Source organism: Heterocephalus glaber, unplaced genomic scaffold (assembly GCF_053883595.1).
Source record: "Heterocephalus glaber isolate CG9 unplaced genomic scaffold, H.glaber_assembly_v1.0 deba00001444, whole genome shotgun sequence".
NCBI lineage: Eukaryota > Metazoa > Chordata > Mammalia > Rodentia > Bathyergidae > Heterocephalus > Heterocephalus glaber.
The window spans coordinates 21,366,295-21,376,597 of NW_028258297.1; positions in this window are offsets into that span (position 1 = coordinate 21,366,295).

Sequence of the window (10,303 nt, forward strand, 5' to 3'; positions counted from 1 at the left end):
TGGAGGAAAGACAGCCTATTCAACCAATGACATTGGGAAAACTGGTTGTCTGTTTGTAGAAGTTTGAAACTTGAGGTTACCCCTCACCATATACTAAATTAAAATCAAAATGGATCAAAAATCTAAACATTAAAACAGAAACATTTAGATCTACTAGAAGGTAAAATACTTAAAGACATAGGTGTAGGAAAGGATTTTCTAAACGGAACCTCAATTGCATAAGAAATAGCAGCAAGAATCAACAAAGACTAAAAAGCTTCTGTACAGCAAAAAAAAAAAAAAACCATCCATCAATAGAGTGAAGAGAATCTACAGAATGGGAAAATATTTTGCCAGCTACTCCTCAGACAGAAGACTAATATCTAGAATATACAAAGAACCCCCCAAAATTAAACTACCTAAAATTAAAGACCCAGTCAAGAAAGGGGGAAGAGAAATGAAGACACTTCACAGAGAAAAAAATACAAATGTTCAACAAATATACCAAAAAATGTTCAACATCTCTGGCCATTAGAAAAATGCAAATTAAAACAATGCTAAGGTTGCATCTTTCTCTAGAAAAAATGGTAATCAAACAATAACAAGAAAAAAAATCAAACAATAGCAAATGCTGGCATGGCTGTGGTGAAAAAGGAACCCTCCTTCATTGTTGGTGGGAATGTAAGCTAGAACAACCATTATGGAAGTCAGTATGGAGATTTCTCTATGAACTGAAATTAGAAATTCCATATGACCCAGCTATCCCCCTGCTAGGTGTCTTCTCCAAAGAGCTTAAGTCATCATACTACACTGATACATGCATACCAATGTTTATAGCAGCATGAATTATAATAACTAAATCCTAGAAGCAGTCTGTATACCCATCAACAGGTGATTAGATAAAGAAAATGTGGTATCTATATGTAATGAAATACTGCTCGGTTATGAAGAATGATAAATGTGAAACATTTGTAGGAAAATGTATGCACCTCAAAATATAATGTTGAGTGAAATAAACCAGCGCACAAGCTTAAATATGATATGGTATCTCTCATTTGAGAGAAACAAAACACAAAGAAAGAAAGTGATAAAGGATAGATAGAAAAGGACAATGGGGGATGGATCTCTTGCAATGGGGAAGTGGTCCAAGGGAAGAAGGTCAAGGGGTAAGGAGGAGGAAAAGGGGAAATAAGAAGAATAAAGATATCCCATGTAAAGGAACCTAAAAACCACAATTAATGTAATTGTTATATACCATAACATGAACTAAGACAAATAATAGCAGTGAGAATGAAAAATGGGATAGAGGAACTGGAGGAGGATGGAGGGAGGGGAAGGAGATTAAAAAAGAAAAGAAAGATGGTGTAATGTGTGCATGTGACCACTCAACAACACAATCATAAACTACATGAACTGCAGACATTTACAACTAAAATTTTAAAAAATAAATGAGCTATCAAGCCATGAAAATTCACAGAGAAAAACTGAATGAATATTACTAAGTGAAAGAATCCAACTGAAAAGATGACATATCGTCTACTTCAACTACAACACCAGAGAAGCCAAAACCATGCAGACAGCAAAAGATGAGTGGTTCTCAAGAGTTAGTGAGGAAACAGGGATGAGTAAGCAGAGTATAGAGGCTTTTAGGTCAGCAAAACTATTCTGTACGATACGATTGTAGGTCATTGTAGATCTATGATTGTAGATAGATGTCACTATGAAGTTGTCAAGAGTCACAAAATGTATACCACTAAAAATGAACAGTGACATAAAATATCAACTGTGGGAGAGAATGACCATCCATGTAGGTCCATGGATTTAAAATCATGTGTGGGATATTGGTAGAAGTAGAGACTACACGCATGAGGGTGCAAGTAGGAAATCTCTGTGCCTTCCTGATCATTTTGCTGTGAACCTAAAACTTGTATAAAATACAAAATCTAATAAAGACTATTGGAAAAATCCACAACTGGTAAATATGTTTTCAGTACATACACCTTATAAGGAAATTGTATCCAAATATATAGCAAACTCTGACATACCAATAGGAAAAAGACAGACAATGCAATAAGAGGTCGTTTTCAAAAGATAATATACAAATGACCAATAAGTATATAAAAATTTGATTAATTTTATTTTTCACTAAGCAAATGCAAGTTCAATCTGCACTGAGATGCTATTGTGCAAGCATCAGAACAGAGAAAGTTACTATCTGGTAAAAGCATTTTTAGGGCAAAGATAAAGAGGAAATAGAACACTCACATTTATCTTTTGAGTGCATAAATTGGCCCCGTCATTTTCAGTAAATAAAACTTGTTTTAGTCCACCAATCCAATATATAGATATACAGCCACAAAAATAGTATAAAAGTCTATAAATAATACTATGTACAAAAATGTTAATACAACTGTGAGAGTTAAAAATTGTAAATTATACATATGTGTGAAAAGAAAAGAATGGGTAAAAGAATCGTGGCATATTTATAAAATGGAATTCTATACCAAAAAAAAAAGAACCCTCTGGTACATGTACAGATATTGATGAACATCAAAAATATTGTATTGATTTAAAGGAATCAGATACAAAAGAGTAAATGCTTTCTGATTCCATTAATAGAATTCTTGTGGAGTTCAAGACCAGCAGAATTTGTCTATTGTATAAAAGGCAGAACAGAAGTTATCTCTGGTAATGGGTAAAGGTATTGGCTAGGATACAGCATGAAGGAATCTGGCAGTGTGAAATTGTTCTATACCTTCATCTGAACCCTGATTAGATGTGAGTATATTGATGTAAAAATTACTGTGTTCCATACTGAAAGTTAATGTTCTAGTACTGAGGAACGACCGTACTCATGCACAACCAAGCATTAATTCATCACGATTGCAGCATTTGCCACTGTATTTGAACTTTCTACTATGTTTGAGTTAGGACTTACAAAAATGAATAAACACCCTTCTCCACAGGCTGGTGCTGGAGTTCAGAACACATTTAAAAATTACAAATTAAAATGTCATCTTACAAATGCACTTTCCTAGTCATTATGTTGCTATAAAAATAATTAGGATAACAACAATCATTCTTTGGGAGGCTGATGAAGCTTTCCTGAAGAACAAATTTTCAACTTGGAATTTAAAACAAAACAGAAGTGTGCTGTGGAGGGAGTAAAGGAAGGTAGGACAGTGTCTTAATTACTTTTTCAGGTGCTGGGACAAAATACCTGACACGTACAAGTCAAATGAGGAAAGGTTTACATTATCTCATAGTTTGAAGCATGCTGGCACATAGGAAGATTGAGAATCATTGTTTTGGAGTAAGGCTATGGTGAATGCATCAAGGGAAAAGGCAGAATTTTCAAGCAATTTCTGCACTGAATATAATAGGACTTACAGTTTAATTATGAGTACAAGATAAAACAACTCTTCCAAATATGAAGAATGTTATCCTTGAAGATTTCCAAGTTTCTTTCTGTTACCATTTGGAAAAGGCACTACCTGAAATGTCTAGCTCTTAATAAAACAATATTACATTAATTATAAGTGCAGTGAAAATCTTTCTCAGAGCATATATTTTTATTGTTCACCATGGCATACTTTGTAGCCAATAAAAGGAACTCTGAGATAGTTCTCAGGTCTTTTGGCAGGGTTCCACACAATCAACAGTATATAGATAGTTTTCTATCTGGCTTCTTTACATCTTACTTTTTCCATACAATTTATATTACACTAAGAAGTTGGAGATTCCACACCTTTCATCTATAAAAATATTCTGTGTTGTCAGACTCTTTGAGCAGCACATTTGACAGGCTTTCATGTTCCATCTTTCCCATTAAAAAGCTGCACCATGAATAAACACTGCCCCCAGTAGTTAGTTAAAATAGTATCCTGCCACCTCTCACCCCTTTTGCTCACAAAGTAATCTAAACCTGGCACATTAAGGGAGAGATCAAAGTGATGTTGCTGTTTAATGTACAGTAGGTGCAGCCAGCTCATTTGTGAGTCACCCCTCTCTGGAGCAGAGATAAGACATGCAAACAGTTAGTTGTGGCCTTTCACCCGCAAAATTGAGTTCATAGTGAAATACGTGTGATGCACAAAAGAGATAAATAGGAAGAGATGTAGAAATCAACACAAAGAGGGGAAAAAAGCAGAGAGTAGCCTAGATTTAAAGACTCTCTAGATATTAAAATATCGCCATATTTATAATGAATAACTATGATCGAATTTGAATTTCTTTGTATGTGTAACGATGGGGAATAGGCCATATTATCTCTGTCCACCAAACACAGGACAGACAGACAAGACACAAAGTAACCTCCTTTCATATGTCAACCTTTAAAATCACCTTGTTAGGCAACTCCTGAATCCTCTTTTTAGAAATATGAAAGAAAAAAAAAGAAATATGAATGAGATTTATCATCCAAGTTTTGAGTCTCATCACCACAGAGTTTAGTTCCAACATCCAACGTTGTTCTTTGAAAGAAGAAGATACTATCCCCACCATCAGTGTAATTTTATCCTAACTGCTGAGGATCACACTTTCCATTGTAGAGCACATTTTTGCCTTTCTTTTTGTCTTCCTTGACTTTTATAGAAAAATACATTAACACCAGCTAGGATCCAGAATGCACGTGTCCAGCCATTTCAGTAAAATTCCATCAGGGAAAAGGCAGGGATGGTTAAAGAGGGCAATGTCCTTATTTGGTCATATTTCTTTTGAGAACATCTTCAGGTTTGTGCCACAGAGTTGATTTTACAAGCCTTGGTGCACTGCACTATATTTAGCACAATATTATCTTCCAACAGCAGGTAAAAGCTCCTAAATATTTTTACTCTATCACAAAGGTAAGCTGGGGCATTCCAACTATTCTTCAAACAGCCTGAAACCTGACACTCAGAAATGCTTTACAATATCTGACCTAAGTTTTTCACATTCTATGTGATAAACTACCAACAAGTCATCTTTGAGGGGTTAATTTTTTTATTATACTTCTAGGTTTCACCTTATATCATTTCTACAATCATTTCTTTTCTAGACAGTCTGTTATTTTTTTTGTCTTGGAGCATCTTTACCAGGCTGAAAAGATGTCTTCTGGCAGTTTTGAAAATTCTTAAATTCTAGTCAGCAATCAGGCCAAATGTCCTAGACAGGGAAGAAAGGGGTGGATTACTTCTGAGAATGGTGAGAAGGAAGATCAAGCTCTCAGGCTGAGAATTCTGGGGTCTCCAAAGTATGGAAAACTTGAAAATCACCTTGTGCCAGTATCCATGGTGATGTAAGACTGCAGAGTGTTAGGATTCTCCTGGAAAGAAATCCTGGAAGCCACTGAACCCTGGGTACATGAGGATCCCTGTTTTAATAAAGGCTCAAGTGCCACCAGACCTGAAGGATCAACAGCATCAAACATTCATCAGGCACCTCTACTACATGCTTCTGTCTTTTTTCAAAACTATTATTGAACACTCTCAACACTTTTAAGTAGGGAATCATCATTACAGGCAATCTGGTCTATAAATGTTCTCCAGAGGATTGCATTTGTTGATTAGAGTCACTCCACTTTGATTTATAAAACATCTTTTCTCTGGCATATGCTTCCTTTCTAACTGTTCTAATTGAACCCCAGGAATAATCTAAGTTCCTCTTCCTCCAGGTTTAAGCGGTCTTCTCTTTCTCTAATTGATTCATTGTTCTATCCTGGTTTCAAAATTAGTTGCTGCCACCATTAATCAGACTGAATGGATTAAGGAATGCCTAGCAGGTTACTAAGGCAGGTTGTGTGTCCATAGCTGATTGACATGTAGACCAGCAAATTGAGGAGCAAAGACCCACCCTGGAAGGGGTGACAAAAACCCAATAAACTTGTAGCCTCAGTGAATTTTTTTTTAATGGAAAGGAGAAGGAAGTGTTGCTGTCTGGAAAACCTCAGTCTGTAGTTTGGTGCCATTGCCTCTGGACATTAATCTCCAGGTCTCCAATGTCTTCAACCTTCCAATGCAGATTCCTGCCAGTAACCCTCCAATGACCTTCCAGGTCTCTGACCTTGGACTGGTGCTGCATCCTTGAGCCCTCTTTTTCTGAGGCTTCCATCTTCATAGATGAGCATCTGCTTGATCCCCTGGCTCTCCAGTATGCAGAAGGCCATTGTGAACTCCCCTGCCTCCGATCCTAAAACCCTATCTACTGAAGCCTCTGCTGTAGTTATACATCTATTTTCTATTGACTCTGTTCCTCTCGAAAATCTGAGTACAGATTTTGGTACCAGGAGTCGTTCTAGAGAAACAGAATTGTAGGCATGAATTGCTCTAATTCATTTAGTGGTGCTTGGAGTTGCCTCTCTAATTTGATGTCTTTCTAAAATTGCCACAGTGTCTTCCGACTATGTAGAGTACCGATAGTCTTTGGTGTGAACTGTTTGAAGTAATACACAACATAGATCCATATGTTTATCCTAATTCACCACTTGTGATATGTAGGGAATTTAGTGACTTTATATACAATACTTTTGAACATTTTTGGGTGAGTAGGAAATATGATGCTGCCTGGTTGCTCTTGGTCTCTCTGAACAAACTACTAGAGGAAAAAATAAATGAGCTCCACAATTCAAGTTTCCAGCTCCAGACACACCTAAAAATCTAAAGGCTTCTAAGTATATCTTGGAAGTTAATCTTTTCTTATTTAGCCACAGGGCTGAAGTTGCCAAAAGTCAAACGCAAGCCCTCATAATGTCACTGGCTGAATTACAGCATAGATTTAATACTCAGCCTTGAAAGGTATCTGCAGTTCAGCTGAAGGCACTGATCAGAAAAGAATGGGGTCCCATAAATTGATATTGAGATGCTTGGGAGGTACCTGATCAAGGTGGAGAGACCAAACTCCTAAATTTTGATGGAATTATTTTGTCAGAGGAAGAGATACACCATCCTTAGTAGAGAAGCATCCTCACCCCACCCCAACTTCTCTGGTATTGACCTCTCTACCTCTGCCTAAGAAAGCCATCTTGTGTTGCCTATGAAAAAGTAAATGACCTTCCCTGATGCTGTTGCCAAGCAAGACAAAGCTAACCCTCCTCTAGGCCTACAACCAGGATCAAATCTCCGGAGACTCCTAAAGGTGAGGTATACAGGGTGACCCATGAAGAGATCTCCTACACTCCTAAAGAACTTCTTGAGTTTTCTAATTCTTGTAAGTGGAGATCTGAGAAATAAGTGTGGGAGTGGATTTAAAGAGTGTGGAATAATGTTGGAAGAAATATAAACCTGAATCAGTCTGAGTTTCTGGGCATGAGCCGATTAAGTAGAAATTCTGCATTTGGTCTTGGCAGCTTGAGGAGTTATAAAAGATATTAATAGTTTATTTGATTGGCTGGCTGAAATATGGATCAAAATATGGCCCACTGTGAATGAGCCGGACATGCCTCATATTCTTTGGTTTACTGCTGATGAGGGTATTCAAAGGCTCAGGGAAATGTGAATGCTGGAGCGAATTTGGCAAGTAAAACCTAATATCCACACTGGGAGGATCAAGAAAATGAACCTTCACTGATATCTTAAGAAACAGGTTTTTGAGGGGAGCACCAGCATCCTTAAAGTACTCAGTCACTGTTCTTCTCCATGTGCCAGACCTTCCCCTGGGAACTGCAGTCAACCTCATAGCTTGCATAGCTGAACTGTAAAATATTTGAGGACAGAGCCTGCCTTGTTGTACATTTAATCACTTATGGTACCTACCAGAATGTTTCTCGTATTGTAAACACTGAGTAAATGTCTGATTGAGCTCTCTTTATTTGTTATTATTTCTTAATGCAAAACTCCAGAAAAACAAATAGCTTGTTCTAGTATAGTTGCATTCTCTTTGAACAAACTTGAGTTTCTACTTGATTGACATTTGCAGTGAAATGATAAACAGCGCTAAGCATTTTAGTGCAACCAAGAAATCATAGTCAATTTCAAAAAGATAGGTGTACATTTTAACACATATACTATATCATTGTTTGTACATATACATACATATTTATATAAATACATACTTACATCATGGTGGAAAAAGCTTCTGTGAAAAATATTGTATCTATCTTATCTTTTGAGTTTTATTACAAAGATTTAATGATTTAAGAGCTACTGAAAACTCAAGGCTAACTCAAAATATCCCTAGTGTACTGTCTGAAAGAATGATGCCCCTAAGTATGTCAGCATTTGATTCTGCATTTTATAATGAGACATGTACAATTTTTAATTTGCTACCTTTAAGCCTAAATGATTTGTTACTTATTAATCTTCTTTCAGGTCTAGGGTTACAATGCTTTCACAACCTTTAGAATTATACCTCTGATTTGACTACATGCCTTGTTTTTTTATCACCCTGTCTCCAGCATTCGCCATGTAAGAAGGGATCGATAAAGATTTGTTGAATGGATGAAAATTATCTTTTATGAATACTCTGAAAAGTGAAGGAAAAAGTCATTTGATGCAAAAGTTTTCAACAGCAATAATTCAAAATTTATAGCAAACTTTGATGGCAATGATGTAAGTTTTAGCTATGAATGGAAGAAAATCATTTAGAATACACATTTGAGGTACAAATTTATCTTTGGCAAATTTTCCTTGGAATTGTAAGAAACAAAATCCATAATATTAATACTACAAAAATGTTGCCTACAAGATATGAATACAAACCAGAGAAAAATTATAAACAATAATTTGTGAATTCACTTTGGCTATTTCAATATTCTTTAATTTTTCACTCTTGTCTATAATCATTCCTTTTATGTACCTGTACTTAGGGCAAAGAAATCAAATCAGACAAATTAATTAAGGACAAATAAGAGGAATGTGTAATCAAACATTACAAGATTGGTATATCCCCAGGTCCAAGAATAGAGCTTGGGACATTGGTGTATTGTAAACTCTTGATAAATATGAGCTGAATATTTTAAAAAGTAAACATCTTGATAAAAAGATGCATATCCTTTTGTTAGATATATTTAAGAGGCTCTCAAATAAATTTAAAAAGTCAATTAAAGAGTTGTTCAAACTTGCCAGGTTACACAAGCTAAAAATGTCATTACTTATCCAACTTTTGTTGCTATGTTCTTTCAATCTTATAAGAAAATTATTTTCTAAAGTAAACTAATATCAAATATGATCTCTGCTTATGAGAATACTATAGAGCAGAAGCTATCAAAGTAGAGTTAAATTATGATCTGTCAAATCGTTCTACTCTCAGAGGTCTTGGAAATCAAGCATTCTGGCTAATTTCCCATGGAGAATTGAACACCCCCAAAATAATTGAGAACTCCCACTCTTCTCTACTGGAAAAAAAAAAGGATAGGAAAGCACAAGAGGTGGAAGATGAAAGAAAGAAGAATGGCTGTTCACTTAAGGTGACAATAAAACTTTGAATCATCTGGACACTTGACAAGTCATAGAATAATTTTCTAAGAGTTTTTTCCCTAGTGTGAAGCATGCAGACAGTAATCAAATCCAGCCAAAGCATAGTAAGCATATTAAAATTAAACAGAAACATGCACATTGATATATACATGAATTGAAATAAAATATATTAGCATTACTTGAAACTACAATGAGACATAATATGTGATTACAAGAATAAGCAATTTCCATTGTTTAATCCTGAATTTTAAAGCTAGAGAGTATTTTATAATGTTTCATAGTTACATTTGACTTTCTAGTGCCATTCATGAAATGAATTTCTTCCTCATTTGCATAGTATTTCACAATTTTTTGCATTAAAGATTTGGTGTCAGTGATCTTTCATTCATCCATTCATTATTCATTCACTTATCTATTTGTCCCATAAGCATTTCTCATGTACCTCTATGAGAATTATACTTATTGGTCCAGAGAGAGTAGAAATAAATATATAACATATATCTGGGTCCTTATCACTCAATGCAGTGGACAATATGAGAACTGAGAAAAGAAGTGGATAATGTAAAAATTAATTTTGGAGAAGAAAAGCAATATTCTATGATAAAGGAGAAAAATATTGGAGACAATAAAAATAATCTAGAAATATCAAGAAGAAGGTTCCTGATAGGAAAATTGCATGGGCTACTGTCCTTTTCTTTCAAAATTAACCCCAAAGATATTTTTAAAAAGAGACATAAAAGCATAAATATAAGAAACTAACATTAGTATTAACAGAAAGCCTTAGGAAACACTGCCTTACATTGGATTTGCACATTTGCATGATAGTTAAATCACAGAATGGCCAGATATTTGGTCAAATGTTTTATTCCTGGTGTTTCTGTAAGGGTGTTTTCAGAAAATATTAACATTTAAAACTGTAGATCTAATAAAGGAGA